At 36.4% G+C, this 24,890-nt stretch overlaps 1 long non-coding RNA gene across 1 annotated transcript in view; it reads left to right on the plus strand.

The window, feature by feature from the left end:
* The window catches only part of LOC124263850, a 37,550-nt gene that overhangs the window by 1,126 nt on the left and 11,534 nt on the right, over nucleotides 1-24,890 (plus strand). The window contains exon 2 of the long non-coding RNA XR_006894972.1: nucleotides 17,167-17,326. This is a non-coding gene — a long non-coding RNA (uncharacterized LOC124263850). The remainder of the gene's footprint in view (nucleotides 1-17,166; nucleotides 17,327-24,890) is intronic.

The raw sequence follows: 24,890 nt of genomic DNA on the forward strand, positions 1-24,890 counted from the left end.
CGCCCTAGCGGACATAGGCCAGTGCTGGACAATAAGCTAGTGTGACCCTTCAACACCACGACTATCCGATTTCGTTTTGCTTAGTCTGGGTTATTACACAGATAGTGCGCTATCGCTTGTAATTACTTGTGTACTAGCTCCGTTGTAATTGCTTTTGATTATTACTGGAATAGCACGTGCACGTCATGTGTTGAGTCACGTGATGAGAGCCACTTTCGTGTTTGGAGCAAGAAATCGGTCAAGACCTTCTTGTCGTAAAAGAGAACTATACTTTGCAACGATGCATTCGACGCACGACAAGCCAGATATATGGGCGACGGTATAAGACGCTGGTCTCTGTCACCTAGCGTTCAGTTGCCAAGGTAAACTATACCCCAATACGAACAGGGACAACTGAAGCAACATTGGTATAATGAGAAGAAAATAACCATCAGGCCATGGCAGGTCGGAGATCTCCAGATTTACAACAACAGATTGCCTTCGAACAAACACAGGGCTTAGACCTCCGTTGAGTGACGTGCGAATCAGCTTAATGACGTGATGCTACGGGATGAAGGACGGCAGTTGGAGACAGTGGGCAGTCACACGACCAAAGGTAAACGTCGGATTGGCAGTGTGAGCTTGAAGCTTAGAAGAGCTAGACCATGGGTGTCATCCAGTGTTGTGCTGGTAAAGGATTTCGCACAGGAGAATGGCATCGTGTGAATGGCATCTGGGCGAAAAAACAGAAGCTCTCTTTCATCACAATCTCGTATTACAACTAAGCTAACACCAGGGTGTTTTTTATTTTATTCACATCAGACATGGAAAGTTCATTGGGCTTGCTTGACCTTTAGGTTTCTGATATTTCATGAGAGATTTCAACATTTACTTTGACATTAATGAAATACATTGTAGTCTATGTCACCATAGTAGCCAAGGAAGGTTTTATCAAAGATTAGTTAAAGGTGTTAATCAGTTGAAGACTGATGACAATTTTTATGGCAATTAAAATGCCCATCAAAGAAGTCACGTTAATCAGTTATATTCTTCTTTTTATGCTAATGTCTGTTGAATTTATTGATATATCAACATAATATTTGTGCCACTATATATATATTTATCACACTTATAACTATTTTATACCATACTTATGTCACCTATTTCAAATTGTTACCTTTAATGAAAAAAAAAGTTTTGTAATTTGTCTTTAGGTTCAGTAACAGAAATAATCTTCCTCAATTTTCAGTTAATAATTTTTTAGAAGTCAGTTTTCATAAAACTGCTATGAATATACTGCAAGTTATTATGTTGCACAATTTGAAATTGTATGTCTATCATAAAATTTTAAAATGTAATTTCTTAACAAATTTGACAACTACAATATTAGATATTTCCATTGAACGTTCTGGTAATAATTGCAACCATTCATAAGCAAGTACAACTATATGCAACCATATATTTCATGGATATACAACAGCCAGCATTCCATTGGTATATATTTAACACAGAACCCAGCATGTAAACAGTTCCAGCTATTCAGTATTGGTTTATTTCTATGAAAGGTGCAACATAAGTGTTGCGGAGAGCTTACAATGTAATATTATCCATCTGGTGCATTCCACAGCTAGTCCCAAGCTCCTAACATCAGCAGAGGTTTTGGTTGTTGTGGCAAGAATGTGGCCTCCCAAGATATTCCTACTTGTTTCATACAGTAGAAACTGTGTTATGGAGTATATATGCTGGTTCTGTGGAGCATTACAGTTGAACTGTGCAGTACTTGGTGATATAGGCGTGAAAGGACTGGGCATGCGTTATAGCATGCTTTTAGCATGGCCAGGCTAGTTATACATATGTCAGCATGTTTTGGAAACTCATTATGTGGTATTTGCTTTTGTGGTACTGGAGCATTTCATTCAAAGCAGTTTGTGGTGTAGGTGTTAAACCATTTGTTTTACCACAAGAATGTTGCCGTCCATCCCCATGGCTTGTGCTGCTTTGATGGCACAGTTTGAAGCTCTTCATCATTCCTCCAATGTAATGTGCAGATTGGATAACAAAAAAGATCTTAGATATTTGACTCATCTTAACACACTTACTTGGTAAGGAGTGCACATGAAGATTTTATTAGTAGCCTAATGGAAAGGTGGAGATAAAAAAAATCCATCCCAGATGATTGTGGTTACAGTTTAAAAAAAATGTTAATGCATCAAAGTAAGTCAAAGGTCAAGGTCAGCTTTTAAGGTTATTTTGAAACCTGGTTATGTGTTGTCAGATTCTGAAGCATGGCTATTGCTTCACTTTATATTTTTATGGATCTTGCAAATCCTACCAAATTTCATATTTATTAAAGGTCAAGGTCATCTTAGATGTTACTATATAACATAACTGCTGTACTTTTACTTGGTCAAGTATGAGTCTTGGGTAACAACAGTAGGTTCTGGAGAATTAAGCTACATGGTAAATGTTAAGATTATGGTGTTGGAAGTTTTCAGGAATGGTCATGAATTAGCTGCTTTTCGTTTTGCAAGTCCTTGCAAACAGCTCTGGTTATTATAATGATTGTTCAGAGATGGAAAATGAAATCCAAATTCATAAAACTGTCCAGTTTGTTGTTTTGTATTGTCTGTTCCTGTTAAGATATTTTATGTAAAAATACTCTTAAAAATGTAAAATTTTGGAAACAATATCTAGGTTCTCATTAGGACATTTTACACAGGGATGCCAGTCTTTTATTTATATGTTTAAGAAATTATCATTTAAATTATTAATTATTACCTTATTGACTTGAAGAGATCGACCTTTCCCAGTGTACTGTTTGAAGCCAAGTTTTGTGTCTTTACTGTGATGTGGTTGGTTATTTACTAAAATTTGATTTTACTTATAAACTACTAGCCCTGCTTCATGATTGAAATATTTGAATTATAAAATAAATTTAAAAACCATCCAGATTATATAAAAGTAAATCAAGACAGCTCTATTCCGCTTTTTATATTCAATACGTATAAGAAAAACAACATTTTAGAATTTTGAACTATTTAATAATATATTTCATAGACGATATGTTAGTCTACTTGATTTACCATTTAGAATTTTAGATAAACCACAATTTAATTTATCTTCATGCACAAATATGTTATACATTAATAGTTACATCACAGACATTTTTCACAGACTTTAAAACATACTGCAGACCAGTAATACCTACTTTTTAAACACTTTACTTATCATAAGATGTCACACTAATATTTCTTAAGCTGGAGGATGGTCTTCTTTTGGTTTAAAGTGTAGTATTTTTACTACTGTATCATGTAATTTGAAAATGTGAATATTTCATCCTGAGAGAACAGGAACGATTTTATAATAAATCAGCTGAACTAAAAATGTCTGCAACGTTGGTGTTGTATTAGACTAACAACTAGTCTTGGATATATTTGCTTCAGGGTCTGTATGACAGACTAGTGTTGTATTAGAAGAATGAATTGTATACATGCATGCATGTGAAGATTTAACTGCTTCACCTGGAGCAGTGGCATATTCAAAGTTTTTATGAGAAGAAATGTTCTACCTGTAAGGAACATGATTAATAAGCAGTATGAACAAGAGACACCTCCCCATGAGCGTTACTGAATGAGGTGTCATGCTTAAACGTTCATGATCTCATGGGGAGAGAATGAATGATATTCTCATTATATGCTTGGATGATTGTGTACCAGGTCAACCTGATACCTGCAACAGATATATGATAGGGTTTACAATATCTTGGTCTGATTGTGCAGCATATTCTTTTTAATAACTATCTGGTGGACATTGTGTGTTTTCTTTTGGTTCTACATGACTGAGATTTTGTAGAAAAGACACATTCATTAAGTTGTTTAGTTTCCGGTTTCTTGAATGGGCTGAATTTTTTTAGTTGTAAGGTTGTTGACTGCTTTTTGTGTGTTTCTGGATGTGATGGCGTTTAGTTTAATCCTTTTCAACACTCTTTGAATGTATTTTTTATAACAAAAGGCAAAATGAAAACTATTAGAACTTGAATAAGTTTATACAATCGTGTATAGTTTTTAATGGTTATCAAAACTGATTAAAGTAAGCTTGTATTCCTGAAGTAACTTCAAATAAAAACTCTTTTAGTGTTTGGAAATATTAATTTCTATTTTAACAAAGTAAATTTTGTAATTTGGATCGAGGAGTTTGATGTTTGTGATGAAATTTTTACATGAGTTATACATGAAATTTATGTTCTGATTTTTCTTATTGAATCGTGTTGAATATTTATGTCATTAAACAATTTAGGCTTTTATAAAATTCATCTTGATGTTTGAAAATATGAATGCATAATGTGGTCACAAACTGGACATTTTCAACAAAGGCATGTCAACACAACTGACACGCCACTAACACAAGTATGTTATTGTCGCCACAACCAACATCGTGGACTTTATCAAAATACAGGCCATACGACGACTATGACCAGCGTTTTTGTGATAGGGCTGTGCCCATCTCTGAATGCAAACAGCTTTTCTTTGGCAATAGGGTTAATTTGCTGGGCATATAGACTTGGTAAATGAAGATTGTTAGTGGACATTACACACACAGGAAGTGAGAGCTGCCTTCCATCTGCCTAGGGTAGGGGCAACCACAACAGGCTATTGTGAGGGTCTGCTGGGGACAGGTGGTAGAACGGATGGAGATTAGGTGGTGGTGGGGACGAAGTGGGGATACTACAGGTAGCAGATGCTGACAGGTTTAGGGATAAGGTTTGGAGGTTTGGTTGAAGTATGAAGGTTTGACAAAATGTGAATCTGGTCTACAGGTTCACTTCAAGGTAAGGATCAGTCTGTTAAATGGCTTCTACATTTGGCTTTTATATATTTTATGAACATTTTCTTTGAGATGGCACTTCTAATGTTTGCATTGTTCTCTTGTCATTATTGATGTTGGGTGATGTGAGTTCTGATATGTATGGTATGTGATGGTTTGGATATGTTGTCTTTTTTTAACAAATTTGTTGACGATGCTTTAGATATGTTGAAAGGGTTATTTCGTTGTTGCGATGTTGAATATGTTGGCTGATTTAAGGAAATTGTTTATGTTGATTTAGAACTGTTGGATGATCTCTTAAAATAGTGAAAGATGATAAACCAAAAGTAGCCAAAAATATGTAAAATATTAATTTTAAAATGTAAACTTGTCTGAAACTTCTTCTGAATTTGGGTTTACAAAAATACAAAGCATAACTTTTTCAGCCTAAATTTGATAGAGGATGCTTTTCATTCAGAAATTAGGTTTCTTCAGAAACAAAAAGGATGGTTGAAATGATTTTAATGTTTGTTCATTTATGATATGTTTCATATTCCTACACAGTGTATCAGCTGGTTTTAATTTCGAACGGAAAAAAAATCAGCTCTCATTTGATGAATAACCTTTAAACCAACTGGGATGAAGAAAGACCATTAAAGTTTTACACCAAACATATGTTGTCCCAGTTTCTAGATAACAAGACAATTACTGCAAAGAATTTAGCGCTTAATCTACCCATTTGCTAAATCACAGGCTACGTTGAACATTTTGTGAAGGGATACTGCCCAGTTAGCTTTACGGTCAACCCTTGACCCTTTGATGATAAGGTGAAGGCAGGCAGGGTCTGGTTGATCACAGGGCAGGCACCAACAGCAACAGGGTATGAACTGTCGGTATTGTCACAGGGCTCTTCAAACTGGTGGCAAAGAAAAGAAGCTCGTACATTATAGCGCATGGTTCTGATGTTTGCTTGAGTAGAAATTAAAGAAGAGGGTTTATTGACATCTAGGGTGGTTTTGGTGGGTAGGTAAATCAGGAAGAAAGAAACACTCTAACCGTGTTCTCTTTCTTCATCTTTTATTATGTTAACCGTAAAGACCTCTTATGGGCGTCTAAAGACTATAATCTTGTCTGGTTGACAATAGGGTTAGAAACAGATGACCTACAGAGGTCACAGGCCAGTGAGCAGGTAAACTATGACCATGTCCAACCGTTTTCTTGGGCCATTATGGGGTAAGGGCTGTCTTGCTCAGACATGAGTTTGTAATGAGATTTTTGTGCAAATTGTCTGATGTTGTTTGTTTTGCTGTAAGAAGGTGTTGGTTTAAGTAAACAAATGTGAAGTAGATCTTAAATGGTTACCGTTAGCATGGAAGTCAAGGAAACATAAACTACATTTAAGATTTTGGCCTTTTGCATCTTTCATATACATTGTCCAAATTACACAATTTACAGTCATGAATAGTCATTGATACCCTGAAATGAAAGAAATCTATGTTTGTAGAGTGTTGGTTACAAGCATGCCCAGTTTAAGAAATACAAATGACATTCCAGAATATTATATACAAAATACACATGAACATTATTAAAGGGGAAAGATTCAGTAAATCTGCATCCAAAGCTAATTTAATTCCAGCCAAACATTACCTTGCTTGTTAGTTTAGTTGTATTACATGTATTAATTTTCCAGTTAATTGTACAGGATACCATGTATTTATTGTGCCAGCATTCCATGCAGAAACGGACAATATTTTTTACACAGAATAGATCAGAATTACAATATAGAATATAATCAGTGTTCACAAAAAGATCTGGCCCCAACAGCACAAATGGCAACTCATGAAAGTTACCTGTCCAGTTGCAAAGTTGCAAGTCCAGAAAAACTCTTGGCAAATGTTAAAAAGATTACAGTCAGTTAAGAAAGCTCAACACACCATTTTTAATGGGCTTGCAATGTTATGTCATATGTGTACTGTGGACTAATGCAGTGTTAGGAGTACATGCTGAAGCTTCACACATCTTATTGAGTCCTGCATTGGCTACAGTAAGATTTTGTTTTGTTGAGAAGTAGCTGTATTCCTCGATCATCACATAACATGAATTTTTAACAAATTTGTATTCTTATGATTGTCATAAACAGTTTGAAAAAATACATAAACACAAGGCAGGCATTGTGTGAAAATTAATAAAGAAAACTACTAGTCAGACATGCTGGGTTTCCAATATTGACGTAGTGTGTTAATGTTATTATAATGAGAATTTCAAATTTATTTTAAGTTGTTGGTAGCATATATTATTTCTATGTTACCTATTGTCAATGATTAGTGTACGTACAAGCATTCATTGTCTGAGTGTCATATGTGGCAATTATTACAATGTCAAGAACAAAGAAAATTGTGGTAGAATATATTATTTCTCTGTTACCTATTGTCAATGATTAGTGTACGTACATGCAGTCATTGTCTGAGTGTCATATGCGGCAATTATTACAATGTCAAGAACAAAGAAAATTGTGGTAGCATATATTATTTCTCTGTTACCTATTGTCAATGATTAGTGTACGTACATGCAGTCATTGTCTGAGTGTCATATGTGGCAATTATTACAATGTCAAGAACAAAGAAAATTGTGACCATATCATAGGGCATGTTGTCACATTTTATCTAGATTTATTTTTTCAGGGTTTCTAATTGGACCTATATATTACAACCTACTTGTCAGATTTGATAATAGACTGACACGGAGTTCAGTCACCTCCAATGATGGAGACAAATCTCTTCCTTCCTTTTGTTGATAGCAGAGAGGATAATTGTGCAAACATTTCCTCTGTTAACTATTTTCCTGAATTTTGCAGATAACTGTTTGTTTGTGAAGCTATTAACTGATGTACTTAAATATTTAAGGGATTAAATAGTACTGTAAACTGCTTGTGAAGTTATTGACTAACTACCCTGATGAGCTCAAATATTTAGTAAATGAAATAGTACTGTAAGTGATCTAAGTTTATTAGTTTTAAAATGTCATAAAATGTAACCCATTATGTGATCATAATGCATTTTAAATATTAGTGATTTCTAAGCATGTTAATAAAATATCATGCAAAATGATCAAAGTAATTCAAAATATATTTTTCTTAATATTTTATAGGTTACTGATAGCTGAATTAAAAAATGAGGATTTAAATAGAATATTTAACATTTGACACATTTAATATATAAAATACTAATAAAAAATTTTATGTGGTCAGTTTTAGTTTTAAAATTTAGCCATGATTGGGTATATGACTTGATGGAGTTTCAGACCAGGTGGTAACTTCATTCATTCATTCAAAGTAGAAACATATATGCTTATTGTAGATTTCTTTGAATATTTTTGTGAAAATAGGTCCAACTCCCCAGTAAGCTGCTGTTAAACTTTCATACAGTCCCTCTCTTTCCAGGCGTTACCTTTTGATATTTTGATTACACATCATGAAGTGACAGATTTGGGATTGCAGTTTCACTGAATGGTTTATGATCAAAGTAACTGAGATATGGCGAATATTTGCCGTGTAAGACATTCCACCAGCCACCATTCTAGTGGAGATGTATGCTTGATGGGACCAGCTGATTGCACTCTCCTGTTGTTAAACTTGTTATATATTCAAATGAATTCTTTCTTACCTTGTTCAAAGCAGCTTTCCTTTCGTGAGACTTGAAATTACCTTTATGGAATGCTTAACGGTCATGATAAACTCCTTTGAGAGACTTAACGTTGTAGCCGGTGACATCAAGGTACACATGGGTTAGCACAGTAGAGTCTAGGTTGATATAGGCAGAGTGTTGTTCTGTATGCTAACTAAGTTTGATTTAACTTTATTTTTGGAAAGACATGTTCTTTAAGATTATATTCACATGTTTTTGTTTTAGTTTTCATGAAAATCCTCTGTTGTAGCTTAGTGAGGGGATCATCTGTTGTAGATCTTTGAGTGTATCATTTGTTGTAGCTTAGTGAGGGGATCATCTGTTGTAGATCTTTGAGTGTATCATTTGTTGTAGCTTAGTGAGGGGATCATCTGTTGTAGATCTTTGAGTGTATCATTTGTTGTAGTTCTGTCTGTGTCTGTTGAACTTCTTGGACATCTCTTCTACTCAATGTTAAGCTCATATAATTCTATGTTTATACTGATCAACAGAAATAATATCGTGGCTTAAAAGGAAGGAGTGTGTTGGGTATGAGATTTTGTATATGTACAACTAAGATTTTATGTGATTGTTTTGCAGTCTAAATGTGAACATATATCCCACAGTGACCATTTTTTATCACAGCTCTGTTCTGTTATTTTACTCCTTCAGTTTATTCAGAGTATTCAAAGAGACAAACGTTTATCATGGTTACAGGTAGTAGGTTTCTATTCTTCTATATTTCTGAACTGTAGGCCAGAGGCCCATGGTACAGGTAAAAAACAGTTACAATGGGTGAGTGGTACAAGCGCGTTTGCATTTTAACAGTGCATGGTGTATAAACGTAGCAATATTCTGAAGGAGCTGGACATTTTCTGTTGACATTAGTATGCTGAATTTGTAAAATGTGGGACAGGACGTATACTTAGATGGTATATAATACTTTCTTAGGTCTTCATACTGTGGACAGATGAGAAGGACATGGTATTCATCTTCAGTAATATCCCTGTTGCACATTTTGCAGGATTGGCTCTCAGTAGCATGACATATTCTTTTAAAATACATTAAATCATAATAGCCACATCGAAAGTGCAATAACGATACTCTTAATTTTCTTACACTTACGACTGTTAAATACTTTTCACACATAAAACGTTGTTTAACAATGAATACGAATATGAACATTTTCCAGTTTGAATATTTCTGGTCCACTCTTGCTGGAAGCAATCCTTACACCGTTGTTGAACAATGGATAAAAAAGCTGTAGCATCCCCAACTCCCTGTCAGACCCATGCATATCCAAGACCAAGTTGGAACAATGTTTTTTTGATTAACATAGCCCAGTTGTGCTTATTTCTAGCCTCACTAGCATTTTCAACCAAATACAGTAGCATCTTATAGGCTTTTAAGGGGTAGCGGTGAGGACGCATTGAGATGACTTTCAACCAATATAAGATAGAACGTTTCAGTGCCAAGATATAGATTGGGTATCTTCCACATTCACTTAATACAATATCACTTACAGGTAGTATGTCCCATTGGTCAGTTCTTTCCCAAACATTTAGCTTCATCTGCAAGTATCAGCATGTTTCTTTTTTACTATAACCCCCTGTCATAATTGTGTATATCCAAAAAGGTATTGTCAAATAAATATTTATTAAATAATATGATTAAATAATGATAATGATGAAGGTAGGGCTGATGATAACAATAATAATTAAATAGCAACAATATTACGCACTATTCATTCTGTGCAGAAAAACAATATATTTCATTTTCCACATGTGAACAGTGTGGAATGTCACAATTTATGATATTACAATTTTGGGGCACAGAGAGACAAAATCTACATGTTTTTAGATTTGGAAAATCTCATCACCAGATTGTCAACAAGCCCCAGGTGATCTGGTTGATTCATCCTAGAGTTATCTGCCCCTGGGGGCAAGGCAGATGATGACTTGGAGATCAGGTTATACATATGGCAAGATCGGGCGTTCAGGTCACATTTGCTTGATTACTTTAAGTAAGCAGATATATTATTAGATGGCAAGTCGTTATGCAGCAAGGAATGTTAATTACCATAACCATGAAGACCTGACTAGGTGCTACGTGGCGTTCTGAATGGCAGGGGAGACTCAAATACTGTGTGTAACGTTTGAAATAGGATTTCATTTTTCAACATGAAAATTTATTGAAATTCAGTTATGATGCATGACACTTTCTTAATACAATGCATCTTAGTGATTAGAGTCTAAAACATATAACATGAAATAAGTGCTCCCTGGATTTCATTTTGAAATCAAAATTTAAATTTCGAAAAAAAGTTAAAGATAGTGTGTGGTGAAATTGACAGAAGGGTGAAATTGACACCAAGTTGTGATAACCTGTGCCAACTGATTTAAATACAGAATAAAATGTTTATAATATAATCATGTATTGATGTTTCCAGATTCATGTGCGAAGTTGTGAAATATTCAACAATGAATAATGATAGTAAGAACCATGATTGTTCATGAAATAAGGTAAGAACTATTCACACGATGCGATGATTCACACGACACCCAGTTTATAACATAAAGTACAAACTATTCCCCGTTGATGACTCATGATACTCACGACTTATGGGCAGTCCAAAGTCCAGCTGTGTGAGTACAAGCAAGACACTACGGTCAGATGGTAATGCTGATAAAGAGAAAAGCTTGCTGTGCCTAGGTCCTATCTACTGACAATTGATTCAACCACACAGGGAACCTGATGCATTTGGATCAAGATTCACATTACCTGCCCTCACTTTGTCAGGCTTTTTAGGGCTCCATTGTCTTAAATGGTCAGATGGTCGGGAGGTATATTTGCCTAAGTGGTCAAATATTATAAATGCATCGCTAGATGAGGATGGGTTGGATCTTGGTACGAGTCGTTTTCATGTACAGATCACTGCTTATTAGAGTCAGCTGTTCAGGATGCGTGATAAGAGACTCTATATTTTATGGACCAATGTTTTAGTAATGTTTTCACTGCTGAAAGACTTCGTAGCAGCCAGCAGCAAATTGAATGGATTCAATCTTATCTTGCTGTTTGGATCCAAATTGGGGCTTGATTAATGATGATAAGAGGTTTTTCTCTTCTGAAAATAATTCCTGCTTTTCACATTGTTTGTGTCTTGGCCAAGAGGTTAGTTTTTTGCTTTTCTTGACTTAACTAAATTTCGATCATGCTCACCTAAAACATGATAATGATTTTTTCTCTCCTGAAAATAATTCCAGCTTTTCACATTTTTTGTTGTGTAGTCATGAGGTTAGTGTGTTTGCTTGTCATGACTTAATAAAGTTTAATCCTTTTCACTTCAAGCAATGATGATGAGTTTTTCTCTCCTCGATATAATTTCAACTTTTACATTTTTGGTGGTTTAGCCAAGAGGTTAGTGTGTTCGCCTGTCATGACGTAACTAAAGTTTGATACTCCTCACTTCATTTATGATGATGAGTTTTTCTCTCGTCAATATAATTTCTGCTTTTCGAACAATATATACTGGATAGTAACACCTTACCTGGTGCCATTGATGCATGTTTTAAGTTGGAGTGGGTATAGATTTTGTTTTATGTTGATGGAAGCCTGCTTTATTAAAAATGCACGTTTGTTGTATTCAAATATTATCAAAACTTCAACATGCAGTCACCAAAGCGAGTACTTGTCTTCAGATGTCATCATATACAAGTCTCCTCATTGTTAGCAGAACCACTCGGCCATTGTCCCCTCTACTGATACTTGAACATTTGCGTTAAAAACTCTTTGTCAGTTATAAGGTCTCTTTAAGACGTTTCTCATCATTTCACCAACATCATAAGTATTATTCACATAGGCATTTGCACTGTTGTTCCCAAACCATCTGGAAAATGGGTTTGACAGCTTGTAAAATGTCCTGGTGGTAAACAATAGTATATGTGTGTTACTACAGCTCTACTTTGTTCGTTATATGATAAACTGAGGTCTTCAGGAATCTATACTAAAGACACAAAGAATGATGGACTGTGTTGCGAATACAATTGACAATGCTGTCTGTTTGCTGAAGTTTCAGTCAGAGGGCCTCCAACCCCTTGTTTGTGTCTTACTTCATAAAACATCAATGTGCTGTTGTATCTGCTGACTTGGGCTTTGTCATATCAGTTACACCTTCGACAATAACACGATAATGACATGTTTTTGCAAAAGGTAAGAAATGTTGTAAAGAAGATAGTTTTTAACTCATTTTTAATGTCGAAGGTGTACTACAGACTGTTTGGTCCTCAAATCTCAAAGGGAAGACAACATGTAGGACAAGCTAGTGATATATCAATGTATTCCACTCAATGTTATTTGTAAATCATTTAGATCTTAGTAGAGCATGTCTTGCCTCACCAGTGTCAATCATCACAAACACATGCAAAGTCAAGTCAAGTTTTTTTGCCTGATACTGAAGTCAAATTTGGGAATTGCATGGAACATCATTTTTCTCATGGATGTGTCAAATTTGGTAACGTCCTCCAATGGCGTGCCTTGAAGTATTTTAAAGCTTTGCTTACATCTTGCATGTTGTTAACTTGATCAAACAACTTTTGATCCAGAGGCGAATGCCACTCTTTGTTGAAAGAGCATGAATGCTATGGTTGTATATCTGTATTCATACAAAGTTGATCTGAAATATTACTAACCATCATTGATTTTGAGTGGGCCTTGCAGAATGTGATGTCATTGTGTCGATTTTATGATGCTAGTTTCTCCACAACTGCTTGTCATATTGATCAGAGACTTTATAAAGTAGGCCAAATTATGTTTAAAAAACCCCAGTAACATTATGTCAATTATTTTTAATAAATTATTAAAAGATACACAATCGATTACCATACTTGATTGTAAATCACAATCTGTTACAGGCAAACAGCATGGCAGAAATATTTACTCATGTAAAATATTAGATAATCAATCATCATGAACAATAGCTAGATGGTTGATTGCCAACTTTTATGTATACTAAAATCTCATTGTTGTCATAGCTCTATGGTTGATGAATAAACATATTGTATTGTAATGCATGCCGAATAACCATGGTCAAGGTACAGTGGTTGGTTTAATGAGTGAGTGAGTGAGTTTAGTTTTACGCCACACTCAGCAATAATCCAGCTATATGGCGTCTGTCTGTAAATAATCGAGTCTGGACCAGACAATCCAGTGATCAACAGCATGAGCATCGATCTGTGCAATTGGGAACCAATGACATGTCAACCAAGTCAGCGAGCCTGACCAACCGATCTCGTTAGTCGCCTCTTACGACAAGCATGGGTTACTGAAGATCAATATTCTAACCCAAACCTTCACGGGTCTTGGTTTAATGAATTGAAAACACAATCTTATTCTCCCATTATACAAGGTAATTGCTACAACTGATATTTATTTCTAATATGAAACATGCTTACTCTTTTCACCACTGATTTTCAGTGATCAATTCTTATAATTTTCATGGCAATTGTTTTCCTTTACGCTTGGCAGAATTTGTTTCTGAGGATAGTCAAGGGCATTGTTTTACACTGATGTTCTATATTTAAGTAAACCATTAAGCTTCTGTCCTGCAATTGGACTTCATTAACAGTTCAAATGGTTAATAGAGAACTATTATTTCCTATCATGATTTGGGCTTGACAATATTTGTATGTTTGGGTGTAGGATTTTGTACACGTTCAGAATCTGTATTTCTACTTAAAACTCATTACCATTATTGCCAAGACTGGTTGTGTGGAATAATACTTAGTGGTGAATCTTGTGGAGTGCCAGGGAATATCTGGCACTGGTCTTCAAAGACTCCAAGACAAAGGGTTTTATTATTCTGGGGCAATCTGGTATTGGGAGTGGGACACAGGTGAACTCAGGTTTTATCTGTGGTCTAGACGCTAATGAGAGCTGGGATGGGTTCAGGTCAAAGGTCAATTGAGATTACCAGAGGCTGAGACATTGTCTTGCCATGGTGGTGGTCGTTAAGAGGATTTGGGCTATTCTTGACTGGGAAATGTGTGAATAGAATAATGCATAGTTTGTGTGTTGAGGACGTTTTTGTCTTAGCTTGTCATCTGCATGGAACAATTGTCATTGTTCAGTTGTATACTGGAGCATACAATTGTATCAGTTGTGTTCCAAGCCTTATCCAGGGGAGCTTGATTTCAGGGAGTTGAATAATAGGCAAAAAACGCCAGTGAAGAAAGTAATCATTGTATTTAACACAGAATCATAGTGTAGACATCCAAAACCTCCACTTAGAGGTGCACATTGACATGAAATATGGCATTAGCATGTGCATAGACATGAGCTTAAAGATGAAATTGTTGCAGCATATATTTCTTGCTGGTTTATAGTTTTCAGATACAAGAGTAGCGGTAGACTTTTTGTCAAATTCATTGCTGATGGCTTTTGCAAATAGATTTGATAGCAGCTTAGGTACATTTCTGGTGCAAATGGGTTTGACAGTTCAAAATAAGTATTGGTGGGTTTGACTAGTTCAACAGGCTGTTGCAGGCTTTGACTATTTCAGGTGCAAACTGGTGCAAATGGCTTTGACTAGTTCAACAGGCTACAGGTATTGGTGCAAATAGCTTTGACTAGTTCAACAGGCTACAGGTATTGGTGCAAATGGCTTTGACTAGTTCAACAGGCTGCAAGTACTGGTGCAAATGGCTTTGACTAGTTCAACAGGCTGTAAGTACTGGTGCAAATGGCTTTGACTAGTTCAACAGGCTGTAAGTACTGGTGCAAATGGCTTTGACTAGTTCAACAGGCTGTAAGTACTGGTGCAAATGGCTTTGACTAGTTCAACAGGCTGTAGGTACTGGTGCAAATGGCTTTGACTAGTTCAACAGGCTAAGTAGCAAAGTACTGGTGTAAACTGACTAGTTCAACAGGCAAATGGCTTTGACTAGTTCAACAGGCTGTAGGTACTGGTGTAAATGGCTTTGACTAGTTCAACAGGCTGTAAGTACTGGTGCAAATGGCTTTGACTAGTTCAACAGGCTGTAAGTACTGGTGTAAATGGCTTTGAATCAACAGGCAGATATTGGTGCAAATGGCTTTGACTAGTTCAACAGGCTGTAGGTACTGGTGCAAATGGCTTTGACTAGTTCAACAGGCTGTTCAACAGGCTGTAAGTACTGGGTAGGTATTGGTGCAAATGGCTTTGACTAGTTCAACAGGCTAAGTAGGTACTGACTAGTTCAACAGGCTGCAAATGGCTTTGACTAGTTCAACAGGCTGTAGGTACTGGTGTAAATGGCTTTGACTAGTGCAAATGGCTTTGACTAGTTCAACAGGCTGTAGGTACTGGTGCAAATGGCTTTGACTAGTTCAACAGGCTGTAAGTACTGGTGCAAATGGCTTTGACTAGTTCAACAGGCTGTAGGTACTGGTGCAAATGGCTTTGACTAGTTCAACAGGCTGTAAGTACTGGTGCAAATGGCTTTGACTAGTTCAACAGGCTGTAGGTACTGGTGCAAATGGCTTTGACTAGTTCAACAGGCTGTAAGTACTGGTGCAAATGGCTTTGACTAGTTCAACAGGCTACAGGTATTGGTGCAAATGGCTTTGACTAGTTCAACAGGCTGTAAGTACTGGTGCAAATAGCTTTGACTAGTTCAACAGGCTACAGGTATTGGTGCAAATGGCTTTGACTAGTTCAACAGGCTGTAAGTACTGGTGCAGATGGAACTGGATTTAGGATTTATGTACCATTAAAACTTTGTGTAAAAATGTATGTGTGAAAAAGAATGCACTTCACCAATGAATACCTTAGAATGAACTGCAGTGGTTAAACATGTACATGGGATTGCAGGCTCACAAGATCCATGATCTCAATTCATCTTTGCATGAATTTCTAAATCAAGTGCAAATGAATCACAGTTTCAGTAGTTTTGAAGTCAACTTCTAATGAACTTGAAGTCGCATGTATTCTGACACAATGAAAAAAAAGCAAGCCGAATATACCACCCTTGGAGTTGCTCAGTTGAAGCACAAATATGGCAGATCTGTGAATGAGCAATTGCAAGGTACATTACCCCAAAGATTGCACATTTCAGGTGCAAATGAGGCATATCGCTGACAGGGGCAAGGGCAAGATCTTGGTGGGGCACTGGCTTGCTATCAGCTGGAATCTTGTGAATGGAGAAGATCCCCCATCTGACTAGTTTGCACATTCCCTGAGTAAATGAAGCATTTCTGTGAATGAAGGAACACCATGATCTGATTGGTCTCCATTGCACGCAGAAACGGGCCAGAGTAATGGGCATATGTACAAATGTTGTGTGCCATAATGATTGAGATCACTGTTTTAAAGTTGTATCCAGTTTCAGCGTCTAAGGTCAGGATATGAAGAGGGTTGACTTTAGCGTGTTCTTAGATTGTTGGAGCGGGAAGTAGAGTGCCCTCTAGTGGCCCGCGTGTGAACTTCTTTGTACAGGTGACAAAAGCGCTATTGTGCTACGCCCATATGTGCCAGTCTATTCTGTATGATGTGTTGCACTCAACTGGAAAGCTATGCAGTATCCAATGTAGGGACAAAGGTGTACTTTATTCTGGCACATACTTACGTGTAATGCTTACCCACAGGGCACATTCCACGCCAGGAGGAAAGCATGACAAAGTATTTTCTCTAGTTACTTATCCGTGTAAGATGACCAACAAAATCTCACCAATGTTTCGTCATTTTCAGCCAGCCTCCGAGCTGATGCAGAAAGGTTGGATGCTTCATGGTGGAAGGAAGGAGGATATCAGGAAGGATGGAGTATACTCACATACGGGAAGATGATATCAGTGACTCAGCCTTTTATTGGACAATACGATGTCTATGCATTCACTTCTCACTCTGACAGGTAAGCCGTAAAGGGGTTAGCTATATATAGTTAGACATGAATTGGGAGCACCTGTTATGGAGAGAAAGAGGGTATATCTTGCAGGTGAGAATAAGTCTTGTCAACATCATGTTTGTTTTGATTGTCAGTGTCAAATGTGGATTGATCTATTACATGTTGAAGTGTTCCCTTTCATGTGTGTCTTGTTTGTAATGAGGGTTGTTGAAGAGTAGCAAGCGATTAGGTGGAGATGCATTACAATATGAAAACAGCTCTGTTTGCTCTGGATTTAGAGTTTAACATCCCAGATGGAAGGAGTTAAGATTACATTTTGTAAAGTCAAACAGATTAGGTGCCTCAGACTAAAAGCGACGTTACCTATATGGTCTTATGGAAGCTCTCTTGTCGGTGGAGTTGTAGCTTGTATGCTACTACCGATGAACAGATGAACTTAACTGTATTAATTCCTTGAGGTCTTTAAATGAGTTATAATGGAATTGATGGATTTTAGATGAAATGTATGATGTGGTTGTTATGATGTGATGATGTGGTGATGATGGTAATGAAAATGTTGACAATGCTGATGATGATGGTAATGAAAATGTTGATGATAATGATGACAATGCTGATGATGATGGTAATGGAAATGTTGATGATAATGATGACAATGCTGATGATGATGGTAATGAAAATGTTGATGATAATGATGACAATGCTGATGATGATGGTAATGAAAATGTTGATGATAATGATGACAATGCTGATGATATGGTAATGAAAATGTTGATGATAATGATGACAATGCTGATGATGATGGTAATGAAAATGTTGAGGATAATGATGACAATGCTGATGATGATGGTAATGAAAATGTTGAGGATAATGATGACAATGCTGATGATGACATGTTATATATGTTATGGAAATGTAATTGATGTTATTCATCAATTGATATTCACAATATGCTGATTAATTTTTGCACAAATCATGCTAAAGAAACAAATCCTAAACAACTGAAACAGAAATCAGGTTTTAAACTGCATACACAGTACAACCCTTATCAACAGGAAAACATACAGACTTGAATAAATATTCCGTAAAATGTGTTGATATATGAGGTCGGCAACATTGTAGGCATAACTGTTTTATTAATGGCACAAATGAAACATGCCTTGAGTGTAAATACTGCCTGTCATTCACCAGTTGTGAGTCATCCTGTACGCTTGATAACATGCAGACAATGAATGAACCATATCTGTACGACCAACACTTAAAGAGCCTCAGTCAACTCTGCGCTGGAAAATGTAAATTAAAGAGAAATTTCTTTTCAGATTGTAAATAAGTGCTTTCATGAGAACAAGTTCTCAGTGCAGTGGGTTTCAGGCAGTATTGTGTTCGTTTAACTTGTAAGCATTGAGTTAACACATTTCATAACTCGTCCAAATATTGATTTATTATGAGAAGAAAGGAGTGTGATAAGTTCATTAAATTTGAAAAAAATTATGTTCATAGAAAGATTGGGATCCAACAGGTGTTTACATATCTTGGTGAACGATCTGAAGAAATCTTGTTCGTGTTAATGGATGTGTGTAAATGAAGGGAATGAGGGTGATTGTTGAGTAAACCACGATGGCAGGAGATCCGGTGTAACAGACCAAACTTTCCCCCTGGCCAAACCCTGGGGAAACTTTAGGCTAGGCCAAACTTTCCCCCTAGGCTTAATCTTACCTGGGGAAAGTTTGTCCTAGGCCAAACTTTCCCCACCCTTGAATCAACTTTAAAGGCTACTTGTTTCCCATCCTTGTTCTTATATCAAAAGGGGGAGATTTTGGCCTAGCTAGGCTAATCCTTGTTTTTATATCAAAGGGGAGACTTAGGCTTTCCCTTGCTCTTATATCCTAGCCAGGCTACTGTTCTTATATTATAAAGGGGAGATTCTGGCCTAGCTAGGCTACTTTTCCCCACCCTTGCTCTTATATCAAAAGGGGAGATTCCGGCCTAGCCCAGGCTACTTCTTCCCCACCCTTATATATCAAGGGAGATTCTTTATATCAAAAGGGGAGGTTCTGGGACCATACAAAAGGCCGGGGTCTGTAACATGTGAGTGATGTATGCATGAAGGATATCAGATTTCCATTGTTGATAGTTGAGCTTAATGCACCTGTATGCAGAATGTAGCAAGAATATGTAACTAGTAGCTATGCGATATATAATTCATGAATAAAATATTTGAGGTCAGTATAATATATGGTTTGTTTCTTCATATGCAACCCACCTGAGTAAAAACACCTGATTAAATATTTATGAGGTCCAGTGCTTGTCCGAACGTATTTAACTGACAAGAAAGAAAGGCTTTACAATAAGTAACAACTGTTTCCAGCTGTGATTAGTTTTGTAGTGCTGAGTAACAATGAAACAATTTTGTCCAACCCCCTTGGTATCATGAAATAGACAGGTGCTCCTTCACATCTCTTCTGTAGCATGTAACAAATGTTCATACAGATATACAGATGAATGTATTTGATGAAATCGGTCAAGACAAATATTGTCTGTAACTTGTCATTGTATATTTCTAATGCCATGTAAGAGAGTGAGAGATCCTTTTGACATTATACATCGTATTGCGTGCACTAGAGGCATATGGCAGTTTTGTATTGGGAATAAAAGACTACAGTGAATGGCATTTAGTGCCCACCTTTAAATAAACAAATCTGAAAATCAGTTAATCCAGATTTACACAATTTCACTGTTTTTATAAATAAATTCATCAAAACATTTGTAGATGGAGAGCACGTGTTCACCCCATTTCATCTTTAGGCAGTTAAATACATCATTTTGATAGAAATATAAAAAGTATTCTGATCCTCATACCAAACACAGAGGCCCAGATAAGCTGCGTATCCGGGTAAAATACGCATAGAAAATTTCCAATTACGCATTGAAAAATAATTGTTGCATACCAATTACGCATTTAAACTGTTAGAAACGCAAAGAGTTTAAAACAAATGCGTACGGAATATACTTATAAACATCGTTGCGTAATGAAAAAGACATCGATTGCTATCAAGTTGTGCTGTTAGTATAGGACAAGTGTTGTACTGTCAGAACAGGATGAGTGATTTTTTATGAAATCATTTCCCTGATATTTAAGTTGGTTTTGATTAGGTATGACATAAGGCAGAACATACCTGCTTAGTAAACTTTCTCAATGACACAATACTTAGGTGTGTAAAATGACTGAAATACGCACATATTTGAAAGCAGTGGGTAACGGAAAATGAAATACCCACTCAACATTCATAATACCCACTAAAAAAAAATACAGTGGGTACAGTAGCCACATGAGCTAAATCTTATCTGGAGCTCTGCAAACACATTGAACTCTCATGCTTAATTACAAATAATAATATTCAAACTATATGACTTTGATCTGTAAATTCTGAAATTGGGACCAGAAAATTCCAGTGACTGACATGAGCATTTATCTATGAAATAGGGGAAATGACATAAATCCAACAAATGAGCTATTATGTAATCCCGGTCTTATCAGTCACCTGCTATGACAAACATGGGATTCTGAAGACCAGATCTTCAGATATTCATGGGTGCCTGGGATGATGAAATACGGACGTTATGTTTCATGGCTAATGCACTTTCATTGACTTCTTTGATGGGCATATTAGAAGTTGAGTTGATGAAGAATAATGACAATTATTATGGATAAACAACTTCTTTTATTCTGTGGAGGCGATGTTTCGACATAGGTTCTAATGTCGTCTCCACAGAATATAAGAAGTTGTATATCCATAATAATTGTCATTATTCTGCACTGTCAATGCATCGTGAATATTCATCTGAGAGGAAATTACGAGTTTCGTGTGAGCAAAATGTGACATTATAAGTTTTCATTTATGACGATAAGGTCAACTGAGAACAGCCAAAATGTCAGTACAAAAAAAAGACGACAATATTTCCTTCTTCCCGAAATGAAATCCAAATCCTGAAACAGGAAAAAACCTGATCCCATTGTGGACCACTTTTAACACCCGATGCTCTAAACACCTTCAAATACCAACACAGGGCTGGCAAACACAGGACCAAATTTACCTGACAAATTAGATAGACTCACAGTTAAACGAAACAGGTAAATAACGAGACGAAAAAACGCAACCCTGTGCATACAAGCTGTTTGTTGAGAAAAGAATGGAGGTTTTCAGTCTGGGTCTATAAGGCGGTCAGTTACAATGTTTGTCTTTGTGCTCAGCTGATACAAGCTGGACTGGTCAGCGGATTGATTATGTTGGAGGGATAATTGCATTCTCTGAATTCCATACCATGATATGTGTGTTTGCGCTGGGCTTGATGAATAGACCACAGCAATATGTGATGGTAGATCACTCTGGAAGGGGGATGGGGGGGAGGTGAAGATTAATGTGTACTGACAGATTGTCAGTTTTGTTAACAAGCATCTGATATGAAAAGAATTTATAGCATTTTTGGAACTGTGTAGAAGGGAGGATATATAGGCAAATAATTTTCAGTGTTGAGGAATCTGAATTAATATAATTGTGACATGTGGAAACAATGAATTGGGCAAATATGAGGCAAGTATTCAGTCAGAAAAGATTGGTTTTGGTTGTGAAATCGTTATTGATATATGATAGAAAGGAATCCTGACTTGGCAAAGATAATTTTGTTTCAGGGTCTGTACAAAAGGTTAGCCCCATTTTGACAATGTAATTTGAAGATAAAGAGTTATTTTGATTAACCTAGTTGAAATTTGATTTTGTTTTGTTATTTAGAAAAAATATCTCTTTAATAGCTACATCTTTGCCACCTGCATGTTTGTTAAAGAGGAATGTTGTTTTTGTTATTTTGTAAAACCGAACTTGACAATAGCACTTGCCTACAACAAGGATGAAGTCAGTTGTGTGAAGTCTGAAATGTTAGAAAAAATTTGCAGCAAAATTTCCTTCTTCCTGAATTGAAATCAAAGTCCTGATTCAGGACAAACCAATGTCCCAAACTACTAATTCATTTTAATGAGAATATCTATTTAGACCTGATTGCTGCATGTTTAAAGATATTTTTTAAACTGTCATAAGGCCAGACCAATTTTATGTCTTGTTTTACGGATCTGCCGGTCGTATTTTTTCAAGAATAAGAAAAAATAAATAAATTAATTTTCCCCGCTCCAAAAAATAAAATCCTCATGTTTTTATTAGCAAAGAATGTAAACTTACAACAACAAAAATTTTTGATTGTTTTTTGCCCCATATACTTTTCATAACTTGCCAAAATAAAACACTTTAAATATGCAAAAGGAATATTACTTTGAGTGGTGATTTTTATTCTTTATTTTTTCCCCTCCTGCCGTAAATAAAATTGGTCTGGCCTAATTGATGAAATTGAAATGTATTTTAAAAATATTAAACCTGGCATGTAAACTGTATGAAAGTGGAATTCTTGATTTTGTAAAGTAGCAGTATAAAATAAATGTTGAATTTGTTATGCTTTATGCTTTTTTACTACTCATGTAAACGAAAAACCAATTATTTCATATGACTAAAGTTAATCTATCACACCAGGACAGATGAAGTATCCTAATACAAAAATCAGTCGGTCCTTGACACGTATATCCCTTGTTAACTTCCTTAAGATATACTATTACAATGTGAATTATTTTGAATAGACGAGTGGGGATTTGCAAATCCAACTTTGAAATGGGATTAAGCAGGTGATATTTCTTGCTGACAAACTGGTTTTAATACTGAATCGATTTCTTCCATCCCAGTGATGAATGCTTGGAAGACTTGTGGGCGTAGATTAAATTCTGAATGTACGGAGATGTCAAATGACCCATTAGTGTGGTGTCATGAAGAAATATATATATGTTTCTAGAATTTATGGAGGTGTAGATCAAAATCATCATGACCTTTTAAACTTTGACCCCTGTTGAACTAATAACAGTAAAGGTGAAGGTCTCTGATTGGAGAGGAGCAGGTTCAAGTTAACATGAAATGTCTAAGAGCCATTTACTATCATTTTAGTCAATCAGTATTTCATTCTAGAGAAAAAAATCCAAATAAGTTTTACAAAGAAACATAAGTTCAGAGTTTATGTTACTGTGATCGGTTTCAGCTTTGTTTTTGTTGTGTTGAAACATTTTGAATGATATTTATTTCTAGGGAAAAAGGTAAAGGTGTTTTGTGTTTAATGCTACAAATTCCAATATGACAATTTATGCAAAAGTTAATGTACTAATTGAATAGCATCTAACAGAAGGTGGTATTTATTGGGATAATTCATGCAAAAATACATTAATAACTAAGGGTGATTATCTACTAAGTATTGTTTCTTTGTCATAGGAGCATATGGTACGCCACTGGAGTGTGAGGAATGTCTGTGAAGTGTTCTCTATAAATGACATGTATATAGCATTTCTGGAAGCACTGTATATTTTGTTCTGAAAGAGCGTCAGTATTTCAAGTTGTCACTGTTGCGAGTCCTTCACTGATATAATACATGGTATGAAGTCTACTGGAATGCTAGAAGCTGTTTGCTGTAGGGACATATTTGAGATGTTTGAGACGGTGGGACCACAGGAAGCAGCATAAACAAGTGTGTGCATGACAGGTGCAGCAACGGGATATCAGATTGTGGAGGTAGGATGATAAACAGATCGGTGATGGGATGTACAGGTGGGAGATGGGATATACAGGTGGGAGATGGGATATACAGGTGGGAGATGGGATGTACAGGTGGGAGATGGGATAAACAGAGAAGAGATTGGATATACTGATGGGAGATGGGATGTACAGGTGGGAGATGGGATGTACAGGTGGGAGATGGGATATACAGGTGGGAGATGGGATGTACAGGTGGGAGATGGGATGTACAGGTGGGAGATGGGATACAGGTATACAGGTGGGAGATGGGATATACAGGTGGGAGATGGGATGTACAGGTGGGAGATGGGATATACAGGTGGGAGATGGGATATACAGGTGGGAGATGGGATAAACAGAGAAGAGATTGGATATACTGATGGGAGATGGGATATATGTGATATACGGGTGAGGAATGGGATATATGAGATATACAGGTCGGAGATGGGATATACTGATGGGAGATGGGATATATGTGATATACGGGTGAGGAAGGGGATATATGAGATATACAGGTCAGAGATGGGAGATGGGATATATAGTAATGAGCAGAAAAAATGTGACAAATAGCTTTATTCTGTAGACTTGATCCTACTATAAAAAAAGCCGAAATACATTGTTTCTAGCAGCCAGTAGCTTGCTTCGTTGGTATGGAATTATCTCCCTTGGGTTCAGGGATGGCTTGATCACGTGACCTCGTTGCTAGCAGACGATACCGAAGCTTTGCCATGACGTTACAAAACAACAGAAATTGACTCTTGGCATATTATGAAGCAGGTATTACATCCGTAACTAGACTTGTGAAACTGACGGGACTGCATCGGGCCTGTTTACCGAAATTTGAAGAAATTTGACGCAGGGTTAGGGACAGAGCGACAGGCTGGATCGGGATCTGGTGCTACTCTTGGGGCAAATGA

The sequence above is a fragment of the Haliotis rubra genome, unplaced genomic scaffold (assembly GCF_003918875.1).
Source record: "Haliotis rubra isolate DU_JTF1 unplaced genomic scaffold, ASM391887v1 Scf9, whole genome shotgun sequence".
Lineage (NCBI taxonomy): Eukaryota > Metazoa > Mollusca > Gastropoda > Lepetellida > Haliotidae > Haliotis > Haliotis rubra.